The following is a 25,863-nucleotide window of genomic DNA, read 5'->3' as shown; positions in this document are numbered from 1 at the left end:
ATTTTCCTGGTCAGTAGCCCCAGGCACAGCTTGGTTCTTTGGTGATCCTCACGTGACATCTATATTCCCCCATGTGTGCCTGTCTCTGTGTGTACTTTGATCTTTTTTATAACTCAGAAATGATTTATAATTCACCCCACTTGGCGAACAAAAAAAATTCTATTTCCATACAGGATTATGTTTACAGGTATGGGGGTTAGAATTCCAGCACTTACGTCAAGGGCACTTAATTTAATACATAACAGTAATTTAGTTATTCTTCCTGACTTCACAGTTTTCAGCCTAATTCTCCAGGCTGCATTGAGATTCTTTGAGCTATTTCATATACGTCATCTAATTCATATTCTACTTAAATAAGATAGAGTAGGTTGATGTATTCTAGTGAGGACTCATGTGGATTAACGAAATATTACAACCTGGTTTAGATGGCAATAGTTTTGAGGAAAATTTCAAAATGGAAGTTGTTATAAAATGTGTCAAATTTGGTAACTGTTAAAAGGTCTTTACCAATGGTTTAGGAACTTTAGTATCTACATGCAGAAGAATGATTCTTTAATTCATTCAGGATTTCTTGGTCACTTGTCTCTTTTGCCTTTCTTGCATTGGCTTGTATAAAAACTGTGAAATTTTCCTTGTAATATATGTAAAGATATTCTTTGATACCACAATAGGAGGGATGACTGCCAGGCCTCACTGTTTTCCAGGGGACCATGGGTGGAATTGTTTGGTCAGTGTCAAAAAATTTATATGAGTTGAGAGGCTGATAAAAAGAGATCATAAAACAAAAATAACAGTCTCTGCTTTCTGCAGAGCACTGAGGCCATGCTAATACCACCAATTAGCTTGTAAGGGTCATATAATCTACCATTTTTATACGAGTGTTATAAAGTTACAGAACAAAATACATGCCATCATTAAATAACCAAATCTTTTAGAGATGATTTTTAAATTATGCACAAGAAGAGTAGTTAATGGTGTAGTAAAAGTATAAGATGCCATTGATGCATTGACAGAACTTTGCTTTATTATGTTACCCTGAAATTGATTGTATGTACGTCTTTCTGTTTTTCCTTTTGTTATAAAACCCAAACCCATTGCTGTTGAGTCAATTTCAATTCCTAACTACCCCTTTATTATACCCTTTGTTATAGGAGCCCCTAAAATACTTTGCCAAACCTGTCTATCAATGGGCAAGCAGGTATGATAAGAGAGATAAACAAAGACAAATTGGGCCCAACATTTCTGATTAAAAAAATTATATATATATTATATATATATATATATATATATATATATATATATATATAGCTGTTCAGATAGGTATACCTAATATGTGGATAGTCATACAAGCTGACACATAATAAAGGGAAAAGTATTTAGATTGAAGTGTTTCTTTTCAGATGCTATCTCCCTGTAACAGGCGTTGATGCCACAGCTGAAACAATAGAATCACACCTCACTAACTATCATTTCAGCCTCCCCAAACTTCCTCCACTGCACCTGGTTCATTGCCTCCATTTACTCAACTGATTTCCACAGGCTATACAGCCTTAACTGGCTGCTGGCCAAAAATAAACAAAAGGGAGCGTATGTGAGTTTCTGTATCTATGCTACCCCAACTCAAGAAAAAAAAAAGACTTTTAATCACTTGTTTTTTTTTTTTTTTTTGGAGAAGCATGCTGTTTTTCTTTTTCATATCTTACCTTTAAAGATTTTTTTTTTTCAATTCCCATTTCCAGGAAATATTTTTAAGAGCTAACTTTTGTATCCCTTGGGAGAAGTGAGTCTGCATATGGGTTTAATTGACTATACAATTCTACTTTTTAGGTCTTATAAATAATATGCCCAGGTTTTGTTGTGATAAGCATTTTTGCTAGAGTGTTTTTGGTACATGCCATAAAGTTTTGTACATATTTTAAACAAGGGGGAGATGTATCTGTGAAAATTTATGCATGGTGGGTTAGGTATTGTGGTTCATATGCAAACTTTTTTTAATAAAATATGCAAATTTCTTGTATTTATTAATGCTAACACCTGTCCAAACCATATGTGACTCATAGAAAGAAAATGTATGTACTTGTTGCAATGCAGAGATTTGCTAACTTCATTTTTTTAATGATCCTTTTTTTTTACACTTCTCTGCAAGTTTTAATGTTAGGCCTATACTTGAAAGCTTAAAAAACAAAGTGTGTGTGATTTTGTGAATATATTTCTTAATAAATACAGTTTGATAAATGCATAAAAGTAATCAGAAACAAAATATTTTTCCTTGCAAAATGCAGTCGGAGTTTTTAATGTTTCTCATTTAACTGATTATTCTAGCCAGTTTCGGTCTCCGAACTCATCATGTCTTATAAAACACACTTTCCTGAGCAAAAACTGTGGTTTAGACAATAACAATCAAAGCTACATATAAAGTATAAATGAGTTCAATGACAGAAAAGGAGGAGAGAGGAAAGTATTTCCATCCATGGAATTGAGAAAAATCATATTCCAGAAGGCAAACCTGAAAACACAGGCAAGTATTTGAATAGATTTCATAGAAACTAAACTATGAAACTGAAGGTTTCATAGGAACAGCGTTAGTGTTTACGGCTGTATCAAACCAAACCCAGTGCCGTCGAGTCAATTCCGACTCATAGCGACCCTATAGGACAGAGTAGAACTGCCCCATAGAGTTTCCAAGGAGCGCCTGGCAGATTCGAACTGCCGACCCTTTGGTTAACAGCCATAGCACTTAACCATTACGCCACCAGGGCTTCCTTTATGGCTATGGCTATAACCAATTGCTGTCTAGTCAACTCTGACTCATGCTGACCCCGTGTGTGTCAGAGAAGAGCTGTGCTGCACAGGGTTTTCCATGGCTAATTTTTTTTCAGTAGATCGCCAGGCCTTTCTTCTGATGTGCCTCTGGTGGACTCTAACCTCCAACCTTTCCTTTGCAGTGGAGTGCATTAACTGCACCACACAGGGATACCATTTTTTGTTTGTTTGTTTGTTGTTTATTGTTAAGCCTCCTTACTAGTGACCAGGTAAATATTAGTGTACATAAAACTGTTAAAGAAAACTGGTAGAGAGGAACAGTCCGACAGCGCACAATGAGCAGTGCTTTCAAGGCAGGTGCAGCGGGATAGTTGTATAGATGAGTTTATGACTATTGATTCCAGGTCAGGAGCTTCTCCAATTCTGCCTTGTAAGCACCTGCTGGGAAGAGTAAACCCAGTCTTGCAGGGCCATCTGCTCCTTAGAGCAAGGCAGAAAGAGGCCCTGAGATAGAAGATCAAAGTCAAAATGTGGAGGTTCTCTGAGATGTGGCCTCACATCTACCACGGGCTTTTTTACTTTTAATCACGTTTTTAATTTTATTTGCAGGTTATGTGATGAAAAATGAGGCAGAGGAGCACTTGGATTGAAAAGAAGGCTCTGACCTAGACAGCCTAAGATCAAATCCTGGCTCTGCTCCTCACTAGCCCTGTGGTCTTTAACATGAGGCAAACCACTTCAAGGATTTAAATTTCAGCTTCTTCATCTACAAAATGGGGATAATGGAAGGGCCTAAATCATTGCATGGTGAATACCAAATAAAATAATTCACATGCAGTTGCAATGGTAAATTATACGTGTCAGCTTGGCTAGGCTACGCTGTCCAGTTGTTTGATCAAACTCTTGTCTAGATGCTGTTATGATATAGGTAATGATATAGGTACATAAGATTAAACAAATCGGTCTTAAGTAAAGCAGCTTACTTTCCATAATGTGGATAGGCCTCATTCACTCAGTTGAATAAGAGCAAAAAATAAGTTTTCTCTGGGGAGTGGTCTGCCTCCAGATTATCAACAGATATTTTGCCTGAACTCTTCTACTCTTCCCTTCATCTGACCTACAGATCTTGAACCTTCTTGTCCCCACAATCATGTGAGCCAGTGACTTAAAATAAATCTCTTTATCTTCCTTCCTTCCTTCCTTCCTTCCTTCCTTCCTTCCTTCCTTCCTTCCTTCCTTCCTTCCTTCCTTCCTTCCTTCCTTCCTTCCTTCCTTCCTTCCTTCCTTCCTTCCTTCCTTCCTTCCTTCCTTCCTTCCTTTTTCTTCCTTCCTTTCTTTTTTCTTTTCCTATCTTTCTTTCCTTCCTCCTGCCTCCCTTCCTCCCTTTCTCTTTTTCATTCTTTCTTTGTTTTCTTTCTCCTTACCTACCTATCTACCTACCTACCTATCTATCTACCTAACCACTGGTTCGTTACTAATTCTGCTTCTCTAGAGAACCCTATGACAAGATATATTATTCTTGCAAAATATTTTACCTTCAAACATGAATCAAGTTTATCATGTTTGTCATATTCCATACTATATATTTGAGAAAATGAGACCTAGAAAAATCTCTACAAGTGGTTTCCTGTAATGTTATGCTTGCTATTTTTTTTTTTTTTTTTTTTTGGTTTGGTGGTTTGTTTCCTTGTTTTTCTTTAATGTACTGATATCTCTGTTCAAATGAAAGCTAGCTTAAATATCCAAAATATAAAACAAGAAAAAGCAGAGCTGTTTTGTTTGAAGTGCTGGAGAGTGAGTAGTTCCTCTTACTTGACCCTTCCCTCCTGTTATCAAAGTTTCCTTGAAGTGTCTCTGTGGAAGACAACTGGAAAACCAATGATCTAATCCAACCCACTCATTTCACACAGAGAGGCTGACAAGGGAATTGACTTCATCAAAGCTGCAGAGTGAGTTAGAGGCTGAATAGGAATAAAATCCAAAGTCCTAAACCCCTGGTCCATGCTTTTCCTAAGTGTAAGCCATGAGCATAATGCTGAGTTTAACAGTGACATCACGATGTATGATTTTATCACAAGTTCCTGGGAGGCAGTTGGGCAATTAGTGCTATTAGCTACTCCGTTCATTATTTCATCATTTAAGTTTATTGACTGATAGTCCCTTGGTTTTATTTTGTGAAATAAAAATATAACTTATATGTTAAACTTTAATTAAAATATCGTTAGAATATTCTATAAAGTATATAAAAAAGAGCTATTAACTGCAGCATTGCAATTGGCCACAAAGCCAAATTCATGAAATAAAATTCCTAACTCTCTTAGCCCACATGAGTATGATCCAAGAACTATTATCTCTTAAAAAAAATATGGTAAAAACAAAATATTTTCAAAGGCTGTTAGGCAATACTATGTTGATCATTAAAAATGTTATTTGCCAGAGAAATAAAGGAAGAAAGTATTTATAAATGTTCATGGTAAATGGCAATGCCACTCTTAAAAGTATGGTTCAAAGTTTACTGTTTTATTGTGTTTGTCTCAGTGATATTTCTAAGAGAACGTAATTTAATAATTGTCAAATTGGTAGCTAAAAGGTGGTAAAAATAATGTTTTAAATATATATATATATATATATATATATTTTCTTTTCCCCCCTTGGGCTGGTCCACAAAAATGAGTAGTAATATACTTTAGGATGTGTTGTTTAATAAAATTTGAAAATTAATATGCCCATGGTGTGAATGGTATTGAATGCTGATCCTACTAAAATATCCCTTAAATCAATTGTTGATGAGTTGTTGCTTAATACAGTAAAGGATACAACTAGTTTCATGAAGTCTTAGTACAATCTCAGAGAAGGAGGGCAAAATCGGGATATTTATGAGATTTTTTCAGTTTGCTTTCTAAGCTGAGTTTTCATGTCAAGTGACTTGGTTAGGATTCCATAAGAATCATGATGTAATAGCTTAGGCTTGGTGGACACAATAAGGTGAAGAAATTGAGGTAAAACATTCAAAGAGTGTTGAGGTATAAACCATAGTTTGGCACTTTCTATTGAAAAGTTGATGGGCCTAGTTCTAATATAAAGAATAAAGTTATTTGCTGATTTTATATTCCCACCCAAGACTCTCCTAGATTGTTAAAGTTATGATGATGAAGATAGTGGGGTAGTAAAATCAAGTTAATGTTGATTTTAAGCTGTGTATATTTAGAAGTTTTTGTTTTCAAAGGATAAACATAAAGGTCAAATAAAAATTAAAAACTATATCCTTCAAAATCCTCATGGAAACCCTGGTGGTGTAATGGTTAAGAGCTATGGCTGCTAACAAAAAATAGGCAGTTAGAATCTACCAGGTACTCCTTGGAAACTGTATGGGGCAGTTCTTCTCTGTCCTATAGGGTCACTATGAGTTAGGATTGACTCAATGGCAACAGGTTTTTAATGGGTTTTTTTCTTGCAAACTTAAAACATATAACACTTACGGGCTTTTTTTTTTTTTTTTTTTCCTTCACAAAATCAACTCATATATATCTTTTCAAAAGTTTCCCTAGACCTTTTGCAATCTTGTACTGAATTGTCTAAAAACTGTGCTCTGGAACCTCAAGATTACTTCTTAGTATTCTCACTACCTCAAAGAGTTAATAGCATTTTCACAGGCAATTTACACTTTATTCCTTGAAGTATCCCAGGGTGCCTTTGCTTGCAGCTGAAGGTACCAGATAAAGAGCCCACAGAGAAATTTGTCCTAATCTCAGGAACTGCTCCATTGCCTGCACATAGTCCATATCTAATCTTTTCTCTCCTCAGTTCATTCTTTCACTCATTCCACAAACAACTACTTGGATCCTACTATGGGCAATACAGTATAGCAGGCACTGGGGACCAAGAAAAGAAAGAGGCAAACACATTCCTGAAGATTTAAGTCCATCTGATTGGGAAAGAAAGGCAATTAGCTGTTAGAATTGTCATCACCATGAGTGCTATGAAGGGTTCCAAAAGAGCATAAAGTAAGGAAAGCAAACTTAGTGTGGGATTGAGGAGGTTTAGGAAATATTTTCTGAGGAAGAGAGGTTTGACCATAGAATAACATAAAGTGTAGAACTTATCAAAGTACCGGCAGTGGGAGGGAAAAGAGAAACCTTTCATTTATTCAACAAATATTTATTTATACTCTATTTTGTGCCAGGCGCTGTTCTAGGTACACTGAATACCACAGATGAAAATAAAACAAACAAAACAGGGGTGATGAGGGAAGTCTTCTGTCATTAAGTGGGATGGATAATTACATCAGCTATAAAGTCCCAAGACAGGAAAGACCATAGTATGGTCAAAGTGCTTAAAATGACAAGAGTGACTTGAGTTTAGAAACAATTAGGAAAATGAGTTGCAAATAAGGCCACAGAGATACACAAGTTCAGATTAGCTGTGATTATTTCCTAAGCTTTGGTAAGGAATTCAGACTTTTCTTAAAGATAATGGGAAACTTCGAAAGAATTTTAAGCATACACACAGCTACATATTCTCTTGAATAATAAAGCCCCAGGTACAAGTGGCAATTCTAAAATCACTTTACATGCATACTAGGTTGAACATTTAAGTGAAGTTTTTTTTTTATAGTGAATAGAAGGAGCCATGTTTCTTACTATGAGAGAGGAAACTTCAGGTAAACAAGAAAGAAAGGATAGAATGAACCCTGAAGTACTAAATTAGAGCCCGACAACATTATACACTCATGTTTAGTGACAAATAGAAAAATAGATAGGTAGATGATAGATAGATAAGTAGACTGATAGGTGACAGATAGATGATAGATAGATAGATAGATGATAGATAGATAGATAGATAGATAGATAGATAGATAGATAGATAGATAGATAGATAGATAGATAGATAGATGATAGGTAGGTAGGTAGATAGGTAGATGATAGATAAACAAAATTTTGGGGGGTAGGTATATATATAAAAAAAATAGGTTAGTATATATATATGGAAACCCTTGTGGCATAGTGGTTAAGAACTATGACTGCTAACCAAAAGGTAGGCAGTTTGATTCCATCAGGAGCTCATTGGAAACCCTACAGGGCAGTTTTACTCTGTCGTATAGGGTCGCTACAAGTTGGAATCAACTTGATGGCAACAAGTTTTTTGTTTTTTTAGTATATATATATATATACACACAACATTAAAAATAAATAACATACCAAAATAATTAAAAAAACATAGATGTACATGAGCCCATAATGATAATAAATAAAAAATTGAATAAATAAATAAATGGAAATATCTCATGGAAATATTCCCAAGGATATATGTAGATATTTCCCCCACCCCTGCCACCATAAAGTAGAGATTGTCCTCACATCCCTTCTTCAAAGTGGGCTAAGGTTAGTGACTAGCTTTCAATGTATAGAGTAGTGAAAGGGAAAACTAGTAATTTTACCATAGAGAAATCTGACAAATACCACCTAAAACAAGTGATAAAAATTAACAACATTCCACATGTTACGTGGAAATCATGTACTCAGTGATATAAGATGAAAAGGGCCTTCGACTTTGTGGTAGTCTTTTCAAAAACTAATAATGCCAAACTAATTGTGAGGAAAAGAAAACCAGAGTAATTCTACAAAATACTTAGCCAGTTTACCACCTCAAAATTGTCAAGGTTCTGAAAAAAACAAAAAAGACAGAAGCAACTGTCATACACCAGAAGAGATTGGGGAGATATGATGACTGAATGCAATGTGCTACCCTGAATTAGATCTTGGAACAGAAAAAGGACATTAATAAAAACACTGATAAAATGCAAATAAAATCTAGTTTGTTGTTGTTTGCTGTCAAGTAGATTCTAATTCATAGTGGCCCTATAATAATGAATGAGTATCAGTTCCTGCATTTTGACAAATGTACCATAGCCTTGTAAGACATGGATGATGCGAGAAACTGGGTGAGAGTTATATGGGAACTTTAATATCTTGGCAAATGTTCTGTAAATCTGGAATTATTTCACAATTAAAAAAAATTAAATAGAAATAAAATGAAGCCCCGTATCTATCATGGCCTGTAGAACACTATACACAGCCAGGGTCATTCCTGCCAGGAGTTACTGAATGTCTGTGGAGAGGCCTTCAAATGCTGGATGTTAATTATATTTTAACTGATATTGGCTCTGACAATGTTACTTACATTAATTTTTTTTTTCCAGTAGGCCAAAGAACACTTTTAAAAAATCCATGATTTTTGTTGGCTTTTTTCATCTGTTTAGAATAACTACCACACATACAAAAAAATAATTAAAAACAATAAATGAAAGCAAGCATGTTCTCAGGAAACTATTAAAGGACAGAGAGAACATTAAATTTGACAAGTAGATATTAAACATCTTATTTTGTTTTTATGTAAATCTCCATAGATGTCGGCAATAAACATTGGAGAGCACAAAGAATTAGTTTTTAACATGAAAAATATTCACAGTTATTTATTCCTTGGTGACTTCTAAAATGCAGTTATTTTGGGAATATTTTCAACAATGATAGGGCCATAACTACACAGCGTGACTATATGCAACTGTCTTCTGGCTTGTTCCTAATGGATTTTTTTTTTTTTTTTCCACTGAGACCTATATGACACTGCTTCCATGGCTCAATAATGAGCCAAAAGCTTGTTCTTCTCCACAAAGGAGTCATTTTCAAAAGTCATTCCTGACTGGTCAAAAGCAGCAGGGGAGAGAATGCACTGTCAAAGTTTTTGCATCCTTTAAATAAGCTCTTTCTGAATAGGTAGCATCCACAACTTCTTTCTAATTGAGAGTTCTGCCATTGCTTTATGTTCATTATGACCAAAACTTACCTCACGAAACTGCAGGGTTTTCTAATATCCCTACCAATTTCCACAGCACCAAATTTTCTAAGCCTTTGGAACTGTGGATTCTGGGCCTTGCATTTGTTATAGCCCATCAGTGTTATTAAGGGTTGTTGTTCTCGACTGCTATCCAATTGGCCCCCAACTCAAGCACAATGGAAGGAAACACTGCCCAGTCCTGTGCCATCCTTATGGTTGGTTGCGGATCAGACCATCGTGATCCTTAGAGTTTTGTTGCTGTTGTTAGGTGCCATTGAATGGGTTTCAACTCATAGTGACCTTTTGTACAACAGAATGAAACATTGCCTGCTCCCGCGCTGTCTTCACAATCTTTGCTATGCTTTAGCACATCTTCGCAGCCACTGTGTTTTCTCTGACACTCTACTAAGCATGATGTCCTTCTCATGGACTGATCCTTCCTGATAACATGTCCAAAATACTGAGACAAGTCTTACATACTTTGTACATGATACATAAAAAACATACGTGAGATGAAGTTTTAATTGGCTGATATTCGGAAGCCGATGAGTGGGCTTTTCTTCACAGCCTGTCTTAATCTGGAAGCTTCTGTGAAACTTGTTCAGCATAATAGCAACACACAAGTGTCCACTGACAGATGGACTGTGCATTGGCCAGGAGTCAAACCCAGATCTTCCACTTGGAAAGTGAGAATTCTACCACTGAACAACTACTGCCCTTCAATTAATGGTTGGTCCTTTTTTTTTTTTTTTCCTTAACCCCACTGATTTCAAGTTACTTTTTCATATTCAATCTGCCATGATTGCACCTAATCTACAGTTGTTTTTCGTATGATCTCCTACCTATGCAGCTAATTTCGAGAGCCCTGAATTTGTGTCTGTAACTTTTGTTCTTCCCTCCCTAACATAGTCTGATCAAAACTTGCTACTAATTCTGTCTTCTGCACTCTCCAGAAAGAATCTTCCTCTCAGTGAAGACTGTTCTCTGGTCTTCTCACATTCTCCCAATCACTTCCTAAGCCTTCAGAACTGTAAACATGACACATGATAGCTTACAAACTATTTGAAGATGGATTTTTATGCTTTGCTTGTTTTACATTTTCTACACTGCCGAGCACAGTGCCTACTATCCCTTAGAAGCAGAACTTATATTTCTTTTTATTTCTTTGTAAAACAAAACATATTGTTAATACAATTCAAGGGCATATTTAAACAAAGTAATAATAATAATAATAATTTTCAGGGAAATAATGTATGTATATACTTTTTTTTTCTTTTTCCCAATGCTGCTATTCTCCATTAACTTTGAACTTGCCCTTCTTCCTCTGTCTGATACTGAAGTACATTCCAAGAATCCTTCATTATACATTTCCCAGTTCTGCTCTAGCATCCTTTAATGTCTCATTTCTGGAATTCTTATATTATTTTCACGCATTTGTTCAATAATACATTGTTAAATTATTTTGCCTTTGTTGAGTTTGTTTCCTCTAATTAAAAGGCCTATGTCTTTTAGGCCTTTAGTTAGCAGTTGAGCACTAACAGTTGAGCTGTGAACCTAGAAGTGGTCAGTGAACATCAGGACACTAAGAAAATATAGGAAAAAATACAACAACAAATCTTCAATTGCTTGAAACTCAGCTAGGTAATTAGACTTTTGTCCATTTGAATTTTAGGTAAGTGACCAAGTTATATGGAAAAGGTTTAAAAGTGAATGTGCCTTTCAGATCTATATCTATATATCTGTTCATTTTATAATACATACAAATATTCTATGAAACATAATTTAAATTATTTTACCAATATTCATTTTCAAAGAAAATTTGGAAAGAAGCCCTGTTGGTGCGGAGGTTAAGTGCTCAACTGCTAACCAAATGGTTTTCAGTTAGAACTCACCACTTGCTCTTCAGGAGAATGATGTGGCATTCTGTTTCTGTAAAGATTAGAGCCTCAGGAAACCCTACTGGGCAGTTCTACTCTGTCCTATAGGGGCACTGTGAGTTGGAATCGATTCCATGGCGAGTTTGGGTTGACGTTTGGGATTCATATATTGAGACATATATTTGTGCTCAACTCTGGTTATTTTCTTCAGGAAAAATATTTTAAATTGTAATTTATGAGTAATAGTATATAAATATATAAATATATGAAGCTTGCACAATGTTGCATTCTTACTAGCACTAAAAATGGTTTCTGTCTTAACTTTTAGATTTACATTATTCTCTTAGTGGCAAAGTAGAATATTACTTTGGTAACCTTTTATGATTTTGCATGCCCCTTGCACATTTTAGGTTTGAAATGACCAATTTTTTTCTTATTCATAAATTAGGTAATTAGTGTTCTAAACTTTCACCTCCTCATCTAAGCAGTTTTCAACAAATCATTCTACAAGTTGTCAGGGAGCTAAGCGGAGCTCAGCTGAGTTGAGTGGAGCTGCGTTGTGTCCTAGTGGTCAACTAACAAAACAAGCCAAAATGAAAATAACAGGCAAGGCTTTTATCCCTGAACCAGTACCAGTTCATTCCCATCTATATAACAAGAGGTACTCACCTCCCCACTGCTCCATATTTCCCAAGAAATGGTGCCTGGGTAAAGGCAAGGTAGATCACTGCAGATGTGGAGATCATCTCACTGTCAAGGAATTCTGGAACAAAAGGCTCCTACAGTCTTATGGACTGGAGGGGAGGGATCAGGGAGAAGGTAAGGAGGAAGCACTAGTTATGGAACAGTACTGAGTACTGTGTCAGAGTAGAGAAAGTATCTCCTCTCCCCCTTCCCCTTGATGAAGAAGCTTCAGCAGAGGCTTCTGAGGCCTTTATTAAAGTCCCCCAGTAAACAGAGGCTTCCATATAGAGGTGCTGGGGCTAAGGATGTAGGTATGTGAAAAGGGAGAGGAGGCTAAGTACTTGGTTGACTCCCTTTAGAAACTGTAATTGCATTGGCTGTGCACCAAGTCTGACAGAAGAGGACAGCTATTGCCCTGATGCCTGCCAGGTGAAGTCTTGGTAATTACCATTGTTCAGACCTAAGAAACCACAGAGGCTTTAGTCAGGAGACAGACTCCTCATCAATGTGTTTATTTATTAACTTAATTTAATTTATTTATTAATGTATTGACTTCTTAGCATTTAATCCTGTTTTAAAATATATGATGCTCAAACTTTTAAACTTTTTGTAATCAAATTGATCAAAATTTCCCTTTGTAGCATTTTCTTTTAATTCTTAGAAAGAGTTCCTCAATCATTTATATTTAGTTCAAATTTTGGCTCACATTTTTTTTTTTTGCATTTAATACTTTAAAATTTCTGAAATTTATTTTTTTTTTGGTATTGTATAAGGTAAACATGTAATTGTAGACTTCTTCAAATGAATTTCACTAAACCATTTCTTCAGTTATCTCTTTTCTTAGCTGACATTTATTTTATTTTCTTAATGAATAACTCTTATGCCCTCCCAATGTTTAGGTATACTTTGGAGTGAAAATCACTGATTTCTTTTCTCAATAACCCAATCACAAAGAGCTGATAGAAAAGAAAAAAAAAAAAAAAAAAAACTAGCTGCATATTATTCTACTATCCCAACTTTTTCTGGGTTTTTTGCAAATTTTTACTTACACATGTCTTTTGGGATCAATTCGTCAATGCTTCAGATTTGTAAATTAATATGTGAAATATAAAATCTTTGACAGTCAATTTTCTCATTGAAGAATAACCCTTAATGCCATCAAGATTCCCCTTTTGGCCTTTCTGGAAAGTTGTTTTGTAGTTTTTATCAAAAAAGTCATAAATGTGTCTTGTTAGGTTTAACCTTAAGCATTTCAAAAATGTTAATTTTTATTTTGTAATTATTTTATCTCCTGTATCACAGCTCTGCATCATGGTCATTGATGTTCAGACTCAGATTCCTAATTCATGTTAAGAATCTCTAATATCTTACTACTACTATTACTATTCCTCCTTCTACTACTATGAATATTACTACTGTTACTACTGACAGTACTACTAGGTTCAATGCCCTCTGCTAAAAGTTAGCTTCAATTTCAACTAAGCAGAATTCAGAATTTTCCCAAGTACTCAGGCTTACAGAAATGTCTTTCAGAGCCAGTAGTAAAACAGAAGGCACTACTAAAAGGTACTACAAGCTGACATAGATTTAGTGTTACTTGATGGCAAAGGAAGCCCAGGTGATGCAGTGGTTAAGAACTCGACTGCTAATCCAAAGGTTGCCAGTTAGAATCCATCAACGTCTCCTTGGAAACCCAATGCGGCAATTTTACTCTGTCCTATAAGGTCACCGTGAGTCAGAATCTGTTCAACAACACAGAGTTTGGGTTTTTTTGTTGTCGTTGTTTGCTATGCCAGAAAGTATAATTTCATTATCTTATTTATTTCATCTTCACAACATGTTACACAACAGGGCTTATTCTTATCACCATTTAACAGATGAAGGGACTCATGCTGATACAAATTGTCATCTTATACTAAGTCACGGAGTGAGTACTCGAATGCTACCAGTCAGACTCCAGAACCCATTCATTTAACCATGGCATTACTCCCAACAGTTTGAGATAGATTTGGTCTGTTTTCAAAAATGGCATATTCAGTAAGGAACAACTTGTTTCTTAGGTACCAGGTCATGTTTAATAGCATCTATTCTATTCCCCAACATTGTTCTTGCCAGAGAGTAGAAATTAAAAAAAAAAAAAAAAGCTATATGTTTATTAGGTTATTATCTAGTTTGAGGATATCATTGCTGATGTCAGATGGATCTTGGCTGAATGCAGAGAATACCAGAAAGATGTGTACCTATGTTTTAAAGAGTACTTGTAGGCATTTATCTGTGTTGATCATAACAAATTATGAATAGCATTGTTAAGAATGAGAATTCCAGGACCCTTAATTTTGCTCATGCAGAACCTATACAGGGATCAAGAGACAGTCTTTAAAACAGAATAAGGGGACGCTTCCTGATTTAAAACTGGAAAAGGTATGTGACAAGGTTGCTTTCTTTCACCTTACTTATTCAATCTGTATGGTGAACAAATAATCCAACAAGCTAGGCTAAATGAAGAAGAAAGTAGCATCAGGATTGGAGTAATGGTCATTAACAATCTGATATATGTCCATGACGCAAACTTGAACAAGACGACTTGAAGCACTTACTGATGAAGGTAAAAGATTATAGCCTTCACTATGGATTATACCTGAACATACAGAAAACAAAAATCCTTACAACTGGACCAATAAACAAAACAACATCATTATAAATGGAGAAAAGATTGAAGTTGTCAAGGATTCCATTCTTCTTGGGTCAGCAATCAATACCCATTGAAACAGCTGTCAGGAAATCAAATGACAGCCCACGTTGGGCAATTTCTGCTGCATAAAAATTCTTTAAAGTGCTAAAAAAGCAAGGACATCACTTTGAGCACTAAGGTGTACCTGACCCACGCCATGGCCTTTTCAATTGCCTCATATGCATGTGAAAGCTGGACAGTGAAAAAGGAAGACAGAAGAACTGAAGTATTTGAATTGTGGTGTTGGCAAAGAGTATACTACAGACTGACAGAAGAATGAACAAATTAGTCTTGCAGGAAGTACAGCCAGAACACTCCTTAGAAACGAGGATTGTGAGACATCTTTTCTCTTGTTTTAGATGTGTCATCAAGAGGGACCAGTCAGTAAAGAAAGACATTATGTTTGGTAAAGTAAAGGGTGAGCAAAAAAGAGGAATTGGCACCGTGGATGCAACAATGGACCCAAACATAGTAAAGCTTGTGAGAATGGACCTGGCAAAACAGTTTTGTTCTGTTTTACATAAGGTGGCTATGAGTTGGAGCCAATTCGCTGGCTCCTAACAGCAACAAAAACAGCAACTAGGTTGAAATAATAGTTTTGTTTTTCATAATTAGCCTTGACACATCTATAAGTCATCAGTTTTGGTGCTTAGCTCTTGATATTTTCTCCATTTCAATTCTTGAAAATGTCTTATAGAAATCATTTCAGTGCCCGCCAATGTTAGTTTATTGTTGTTTGCTTGTGTGTGTGTTTGTGTGTGTGTGTGTTTAGATTAAGAACATACACTGAAATGTTCTCTTAAAGACCTACTCAATACTATAGTAAATTGTGTTTGACTAGATTTATTAAAGGAGTCCCCAGGTAGTGCAAACAATTAAGCCCTCAGTAACTAACAGAAAGGTTGGCAATTAAAATCCCCCCAGAGACACTTGAAAGAAAAGTTTGGCAATCTACCTCCGAAATATCACAGCCATTAAAAACCCTATGGAGCATAGTCCTACTCTGACACACGTGGGTTTCACCACGGGTCAAAATTGACTCCATGGAAACTGGTTTAGTTTATTGGGCAGTGGGAAGGTTTAGTTTTATTGGTATAGGTACCCTTCAGTAAATCTTAGATCATTGAGTCCAGTGATATTTTGAATTACCACATGCTTATAAAAAAAAAAAAAGTTGGTCAAAATAATAATACCAAGAAGAACAGAAATACATTTTTTTTTTTTTTTTTGGCAACATGTTGGTCATAAAAGAGTGACCATGTAAAGGAAACAAAAATATTGCTGCCACAATTAAATTTTACACATGGAGGCATTTCATTTATTTCACAAAACCAGAAACTTCTTAGAAGTAATAAAACTCTTGCCATTAGAAATGTATACAGGAAAGAAGTTTTTCTCTTTTTTTTTCTTAATTTGTTTAATTTTTTTAGCTTACTTTATTAACTTTGTTTTTCTAAGTTTGTTTACATCTCAAGTAGTTTTGCACACCCTCTAGGGAGATGACATACTTTCTACACGTTTTTATTGATCAACTATAGCACACAAAAATAAGTTCTTTAGAAGACAGGAAGATTAATGAGAATCAGTTTTTATAGTGAAAATGATTATTGTCAAAGAAAGTACAAAAATGATCATAGCACAAAGTAATTGTGATTCATGTTATATAATGTAGATGACCAAAGGAATATTTAAATTCAAAAGTGGGTTTTGGCGTGAAGAAGGAAGATTTCAAGGATGAGTGGAATTTCACTTGATCCTTGAAGATGGAGAGAATTTTTATGAGAATAAGTGATTCCAGTCAGAGAAAACAGATTGAATCAAAAGTAAAGATGAGAAAATGAAAAAATGTTAGATTTGAGGGCAGACCAAGATGGCAGAAAAATCAGAAGCTTCCTGTGGTCCCTCTTACAACAAAGACCTAAAAAAATAAGTGAACTAATTATATACGTCAATCTAGGAGCATCAGAGACAAAGTTGAGGAGCTGGACTGAGCAGCAGGGGGAGGAAGGGACAGTCCAGAAGCAGCTAAGAAATGCCACACTTGAACTAGCCAGTAGCTGGCAGGCTGATTTTGCTGGGGTATGCAGGCCGAGTCAAGTAATAGCACTCAGGATGCATTTTACCACTTTGGGAAAGACAGGGTGGTGGAGAGGCTGCACAAGTCTCTGGAACCACGGGCAAGCAACGCTGAATCTGCAAAAAGCTAAGTGCAAGCATCTAACTTACCGCACTGGATCAAAATAACCCCTCCCCTTCGGAGATTTTCATAGCTGACAAGTGCCTATTCTCCCTTCAACCTCCCCCATCCCTGCTCCTCTCCTATACCTTTCCATCAGTATTCAACAATTGTCACAACCCCTAAGGGAGAAACTGAAGTTATAGCACCCAAACCAAATGAAAAAACCACCAACTCCCCTAAGTTGGGTACTCAGGACTAACTGAGTCACGGGGCTTTACAAAATCATCACAGCCCCTAGGCCAGGAACTCAGGGAAGGCACTGCCCCTTTGCCTAGGCACAGACATAAGTGGTCCACAGACTTTGAAAGCTCTTCACCCCTGCCTAGGCCTGCATGGGCTAATTCCAAAGTGTAGACCCTCTTTAGCATATATATACCTGAAGCCTATTTCCAGCTGTAACAGCCAAGTGGGAGTGGCAGATATGTGACATTTGACACTGCCCTGCCCACTTAGCAGGGTCCTCACCCACCCACATCAGGGACCTGAGGACTGATGGCTTTACCCATTCCATCTAGCTGCGTACGACAGGGGCCCAAGAATAAGTGGTGCCTCCTATTCCTTACAGCCATCAACATTGGGTCCCCAAAGTCCAGCTGCAAAACCCACCCACCCACATGCTCTAGGGGACAGGGACATGCCTTCCACCTAGGCACTCAGGGACAGCCATCAGCCCCCTATCTTGCTCAGTGCATAGCCCCCTACATCAACCAGACACCTGTGCCTGCTCCAATCGCCCCTAAGTAGCCCTGCCTGTCTAGGACTGTAGGTGAGAGACTGCACCACAAAGTTGGTGACCAGTGACCTGAACACCTCAGTTGAATCCACACAAGAAAGATGAATGGATTCCTGGGCTAGCACACCAAGCAGCATCTGTAACCATCTGGTGACAGGGGATGAAAGCTTCAAAGACACCAATAACCACAGTGGCTCACATGACCAGTATATACGGGCATAAAAAAAAAAAAAGCTAGGACACGATAAGAAAACATTCAATAAATAAATATAATTACTTACTGATGGCTCAGAGACAACAGCCAATATTAAATCAAACAAAGAGATAGGTCAAGACGGCTCTAGCAAGCAACCAAAACCCAGAACCAGGAAACCTCCCAGACAAAGATGAAATCTTGGAGTAACCAGAGGTAAATTCAAAAGATTAATATACAGATCTCTGCAAGCAGTCAGAAGGGAGAGCAGGCAACAGTCAGACCAGGCCAAGGAACACACAGACAACACAGTCAGACCAGGCCAAGGGACACACGGACAGAACAGTCAGACCAGGCCAAGGGACACACGGACAGAACAGTCAGACCAGGCCAAGGGACACACGGACAGAACAGTCAGACCAGGCCAAGGAACACACAGACAAAGCAGTCAGACCAGGCCAAGGAACACATGGACAGAACAGTCAGACCAGGCCAAGGAACACACAGACAAAGCAGTCAGACCAGGCCAAGGAACACACGGACAGAACAGTCAGACCAGGCCAAGGAACACACAGACACAGCAGTCAGACCAGGCCAAGGAACACACAGACAGAACAGTCAGACCAGGCCAAGGAACACACGGACAGCACAGTCAGACCAGGCCAAGGGACACACAGACAGAGCAGTCAGATCAGGCCAAGGGACACACAGACAGCACAGTCAGACCAGGCCAAGGGACACGCGGACAGAACAGTCAGACCAGGCCAAGGAACACACAGACAAAGCAGTCAGACCAGGCCAAGGAACACATGGACAAGACAGTCAGACCAGGCCAAGGAACACATGGACAAGACAGTCAGACCAGGCCAAGGAACACGCAGATAAAACAGTCAGACCAGGCCAAGGAACACAGAGCAAAGCAATAGAGGAATTCAGAAAAGCTGTACAAGATCAGAATGACAACAGGCTGCTTGAATCCACAGGGAGACAGCAAACAGAAATTCAAAAGATTAATAATAAAATTTCAGAATTAGGCAACTCAATAGAAAGTCACAAGAGCAGAATTGAGGCAATGGAACTCAGGATTACTGAGATTGAACATAAATCCCTTGACACCAATTTCTTTGAGGAAAAATCAGATAAAATAATTTTTTAAAAATGAAGAAATCCTAAGAATTATGTGGGACTCTATCAAGAGGAGTAACCTATGAGTGACTGGAGCACAAGAGCAGATGAGTGGGGGTACATAAAATACAGAAAGGATTGTTAAAGATTGCCTTGCAGAAAACTTCCCTGATATCATGAAAGTTGAGAAGATACCTATCCAAGATGTTCCTCGAACCCCACAAAAGGTAGATCCCAAAAGAAAGTCACCAAGATGTATTACAACCAAACTTGCCAAAATCAAAGATAAAGAGAGAATTTTAAGAGTGTCTAGGAATAAATGAAAAGTCATCTACAAAGGTGAGTCAATAACACTAAGGTCTGATTACTCAGCAGAAACCATACAGGCAAGAAGGGAATGGGATGACATATATAAAGGCTTGAAGGAAAAAAATTGCCAGCCAAGAATTATATATCCAGCAAATTGTCTCTCAAATATGAAGGCAAAATTAGGATGTTTCTAGATAAACAGAATTTAAGGGAATTTGCCGAAACCAAACCAAAATTACAAGAAATATTAAAAGGAGTCCTTCAGCTAGAGAACCAACAATATCAAATAACAACCCAAGACTAGAACACAAGACAGAACAACCAGATAGGGAAGTCACAAAAGTAGTCAAAGCTAAAACACCGAAAGCAGGGAAACAGAGATGTCAATATGTAAAAGGAGACAACATTAAAACAAAAAAGAGAGGATAAATAGTGTAGTCATGGAACTTTCATATGGAGTGAAAGTGAGGACGACATCAGGAAATAAAAGGTTGGTTTAGACTTAGAAAAATAGAGGTAAATTTTAAAGAAACTAACAAATCTATCCATCAAGACAAACAAACAAACAAAAAAGAAATGCATAGAGACTCAGCAAATATAAAATCAACGGTAATGAAAAAGATGAAAAGAAAATACACAAACAAAAATGACTCAGCACAGAAAATTAAGTGGAACAAAGAAACTGTCAATACCACACACACACAAAAATCAAAATGACAACACTGACTCATACAAAAACTCATACCTATCAATAATTATGCTGAATGTAAATAAACTAAATGCACCAATAAAGAGACATAGAGTGGTTTAATGAATTAAAAAAACACAATCCCTATATATGCTGCCTACAAGGGACATACCTTAGACTAAAAGACACAAAAGACTAAAGCTCAAAGGATGGAAACAAAATATATCAAGCAAATAACAATCAAAAAAGAGCAGAAGTGGCAATATTAATCTCTGACAAAATAGACTTTAAAGCAAAATTCACCATAAAGGTTAAGGAAGGACACTATATAATGATTAAAGGGTCGATATACCAGGAGGACATAACCATAATAAATAATCTAACAGCAGTGAAAAGAAAAGTAGACAGCTCCACAATAATACTAGGAGACTTCAACACACCACTTTTAGTGAAGGACAGGGCATCTAGAAAGGACCTCAATAAAGACAAAGAAGATCTAAAAGCCACAATCAATCAACCTGACCTCACAGACATAAGCAGAATACTCCACCCAACAGCACCAAAGTACACATTCTTTTCCAGTGAACATGGAAGAGTCTTCAGAACAGACCACATATTAGGCCACAAAGCAAATCTTAACAGAATCCAAAACATCAAAGTATTACAAATATTACAAATCATCTTTTCTGACCATAAAGCCATAAAAGTAGACAGAAAAAGCAAGCAAAAAAAAAAAAAAAATCAGATACATGGAAATGAACAACACCTTGCTCAAAAACTACTGTGTTATACAAGAAATTAAGGATGGAATAAAGAAATTCATAGAACCAAATGAGAATGAAAATACTTCTTACCAGAACATTTGGGCATTGCAAAAACAGTGCCCAGAAGTCAATTTATAGCAATAAATGCACACTTCTAAAAATAAGAAAGGGCCAAAATTAAAACATTAACTCTACAACTTGAACAAATAGAAAGAGAGCAGCAAAGAAGTGCTCGGGCACCAGAAGAAAGGAAATAATAAAGATTAGAGCAGAAGTAAATGAAACAGAATAGAAAAACAATTAAAAGAGTCAACAAGACCAAAAGTTGGTTCTTTGAAAAGAACAACAAAATCAATATACCTTTGGCCAAAACGACAAAAGGAAAACAGTAGAGGAAGCAAGTAACCAAATTAGAATTAAGATGGGAGATCTCACAACAGACCCAACTGAAATTAAAAGGATCTTAACAGAATACTATAAAAATTGTACTCCAACAAATTAAAAAACTTAGAGGAAATGGCAAATTTCTAGAAACACACTACCTACCTAAGCTAACAAAAATTGAGGTAGAAAAACTAAATAAACCTACAACAAAAGAAAAGAAAGAAGACATAATTAAAAAAAAAAAAAAAAACTCCCAGTCAAAAAAAAATCCCTGGCCCTGACGGCTTCACTGGAGAATAATACCAAACTTTCAGAGAAGAGTTAACACCAGTACTACTAAAGGTATTTCAGAGTAAAGAATGGAATACTCTCAAACTCATTCAAAAAGCCAGCATAACCCTGATACCAAAGCCAGGTAAAAACAGACACAAAAAAAGAAAATTACAGACCAATATCCCTCATGAACTTACACACAAAAATCCTCAACAAAATTCTGGCTAACAGAATTCAACAAAATATCCAAAAAATAATTCATTATGACAAAGTGGGACTCAGGCCAGGTATGCAGGAATGGCCCAACATTAGAAAAACAATCAATGTAACCCATCACATAAGTAAAACAAAAGACAAGAACCACATGATCTTATCAATCGATGTAGAAAAGGCATTTGACAAATTCCAACACCCATTCATGATAAAAACTCTCAGCAAAATAGGAATAGAAGGGAAATTCCTCGACATAATAGGGCATTTATACAAAGCAAACAGTCAACGTCATCCAAAACAGAGAGAGTCTGAAAACATTTCCCTTGAGAACAGGAACCAGACAAGGATGCCCTTTTTCATCACTCTTATTCAGCACTGTGCTGGAGGTCCTAGCCAGAGCAATAAGGCAAGAAAAAGAAATAAAGGGCATCCAGATTGGTAAGGAAGAAGTAAAAGTATCTTTATTCACAGATGATATGATCTTATACACAGAAATCCTCAAAGAATCCACAAGAAAACTACTGGAACTAATAGAAGATTTCAGCAAAGTATGAAGATACAGTATTACATAGAAAAATCCATTCGATTCCTCTACACCAACAAAGGGAACCTTGAAAAAGAAATCACCAAATCAATACCATTCACAATAGCCCACAAGAAGATAAAATACTTAGGAATAAACCTAACTGGAGATGTAAAAGACTTATGCAAAGAAAACTACAAGACACTACTGCAAGAAATCAAGAGACCTACATAAGTGGGAAAGCATACTATGCTCATGGATAGGAAGACTCAACATTGTGAAAATGTCAGCTCTACCCAAAGCAATCTACAGATACAATGTAATCCTGATCCAAATTCCAATGACATTTTTTAACATGATGGAGAAACAAATCACCAACTTCATATGGAAAGGGAAGAGGCCCAAATAAATAAAGCATTACTGAAGAAGAAGAACAAAGTGGGAGGCCTCACAGCACCTAATTTTAGAACCTATCATAGCACCTTGGTAGTCAAAATAGCCTGTTAGTGGTACGACGAGAACAGAATTGAGAATCCAGACATAAATTAATCCACTTATGAGCAGCTGATGCTTGACAAAGGTCCAAATCTGTTAAGTCTCTTTAAATAATGGTGCTATCATAACTGTTATCCATCTCCAAAAAGATGAAACAAGACCCATACCTCACATTATGTACAAAAACTAACTCAAAATGCATCAAAGTCCTAAATATAAAATCTAAAACTATAAAGATCATGGATGAAGAAACAGGGACAACTCTAAAAACAAAAACCCGTTGCTGTTGAGTCGATTCTGACTCAGAGCAGAACTGCCTCATAGAGTTTCCAAGGAGCGCCTGGTGGATTTGAACTGCTGACCTTTTGGTTAGCAGTTGTAGCTCTTAACCACTATGGCATCGGGGTTTCTGGTACAACTCTAGGAGCCCTAATACATGGCACAAACAGAATACAAACCATAACTAACAATGCACAAATACCAGAAGAGAAAACAGATAACTGGGAGCTCCTAAACTTCAAACACTTGTGCTCAAAAAATACTTTACCAAAAGAGTAAAAAGACAACCAACAGACTGAGGGGGAAAAAAATGGTTACAACATATCAGATCAAGGTCAGTCTCTAAAATCTGAAAGGCACTGCAACACCTCAACAACGAAAAGACAAATAACACAATTAAAAGTGGTCACTGGGATTTTTTATTTTGGGGGGGTTTTAAAGGATATGAACAGCCATTTCATAAAAGAAGACATTCAGGCAGCTAACAGACACATAAAGAAATGCTGAGTCATTAACCATTAGAGAAATGCAAATCAAAACTCCAATGAGGTACCATCTCATTCCAACAAGACTGGCACTAATTCAAAAAGCACAAAATAATAAATGTTGGAGAGGTTGTAGGGAGACTGGAACACTTACACACTGCTAGTGAGAATGTAAAATGCTACAACCACTTTGGAAATCGATTTGGTGCTTTCTTATAAAGCTAGAAATAGAAATTCCATACAATCCAGCAATTCCACTGTCCGGGATATATTCTGGAGAAATAAGAGCTGTCACATAAATAGCTATATGTACAGCCATATTCATTGCAGCACTGCTCACAATAGCAAAAAATGGAAACACCCAGGTACCCATCAACAGACCAATGGATAAACAAATTATAGTGTATACATACACACATTGGAATACTACACAATAATAAAGAACACTGATGAATCCAGGAAACATCTCACAACATGGACGAATCTGGAGGGCATTATGCTGAGTGAAATTTTGTATGAGACCAATATGATAAGAACTCAAGAAATGGTTTAAACAGAGAAGAAAACATTCTTTGACAGTTACGAGGGGTGGGGGAAGGAGAGAGAGGGGAATGCAGTAAGTAGATAGCAGACAGAATTATCTTAGATGAAGGGAAGGACAGCACGCAATACTGAGGAAGCGAGCATAACTGGGCTAAAGAAAAAACTAAGAAGTTTCCTGAACACAACCAAACACTTGGACAGAGTAGCTGGGGCTGAGGCCTGGGGACCGTGGTTTCTGGGGACATCTAGGTCAATTGGCATAACAAAGTTTATTAAGAAAATATTCCGTATCCCACTTTGGTGAGTGGTGTCTAGGGTCTTAAAAGCTTGTGATTGACTATCTAATGTACTTCCAGTGGTCCCAACCCACTTGGAGAAAAGGAGAATATGAACACCAAAGACACAAGGAAAATATTAGCCCAAGAGACAAAAGGGCCACATAAAGCAGAGACCTCATCAGCCTGAGATCAGAAGAACTAGATGGTGCCCAGCTACCATCAAAGACTGCCCTGACAGGGAACACAAGGGAGAGTTCCTGATGGAGCAGGAGAAAAGTGTGGAGCAGAATTCAAATTCAAGTAAAAGGACCAGACTTAATGATCTGGCTGAAACTGGAGGAACCCTTGAAGCGATGGTCCCCCAGCATTCCGTCACACTATAACTAAAATTATTCCTGAAGCCCACTCTACAAAGATTAAACCAGACTATAATATATAAAATAATACTCTTGAAGAGTGTGCTTCTTAGTTCAATCAGATACATAAGACCAAATGGGCAGTTCCTGTCCGGAGGCAGGATGGGAAGACAGGAAGGAACCTGAACTGGTTGAATGGATGCAAAAAACCAAGGGTGAACAGGGAAGTGTGCTGTCACATTATAGGAATTGCAACTAATGTCACACAACAATATGTGTATAAATTTTTGTATAAAAAATTAACTTGAGCTGTAGGCTTTGACCTAAAGCACAATAAAAAAAAAAAAAAAAAGAAGGAAAAATGCTAGATTTATGGCATCTCTGATCTAATACAGAAAGAACATTGACCACACAAAAGAGCAATTATTGGGGGGAAAAGTCTAAAAGGATATCTTGGAAGACTCTAGAATGTCAGGATATCACAGAATAAGCATTAAAGTTAGAAACACAATTTTTATTCCCCCTTTGGTGCATTTCCTGTTGTATGTTTACAGAAGAAGTATATGAGCACTAGGGAAGACATCAGTCTAGATTTCCTAAAGTTATACTTGTCAAAAGTATAATCAAAACCAAAAGAAATTAAAACATAGGGCTTATTTGAGCAGTTGTCCTATTTCTGTTTCTATTAAAAAAAAAAATAAAGACTCAATGTCTAGTTACATTAAAGCTTTTAAAGAGAAGAAGAAGCAGAAGTGAAATAAAAATGGCCTTTGGCCTGGTTGGTCCCCTATTTATTTGCACAAATCTTAAGGGGTAGTCTGGAGTTTTTTAAATGAAAAAAGTTACCTCAACTATTCAGGGAATTACAAGGTTAACTCTCAGGAAACAACGGGAATTATGTAAAGATATATTCTTTGTATTAGATTAACTTTGAGCTAGTTTATGGTTAAATGTCAGTTACAAAGGGGTTCGTGAAGACTTAAGCACCTCTTCAAACTGAGCCTCAGTTTTCTTATGATTAACACTTCAAAAGATTTGAATATGAAGAACAAAATATTAATCCACGTTCACATAAAAAGTTAGAGCAAGTGGAA

This window comes from Loxodonta africana, chromosome 5 (genome assembly GCF_030014295.1).
Source record: "Loxodonta africana isolate mLoxAfr1 chromosome 5, mLoxAfr1.hap2, whole genome shotgun sequence".
Lineage (NCBI taxonomy): Eukaryota > Metazoa > Chordata > Mammalia > Proboscidea > Elephantidae > Loxodonta > Loxodonta africana.
The sequence above is the reverse complement of the archived record's forward strand: the minus strand, read 5'-3'. Positions refer to the sequence as shown.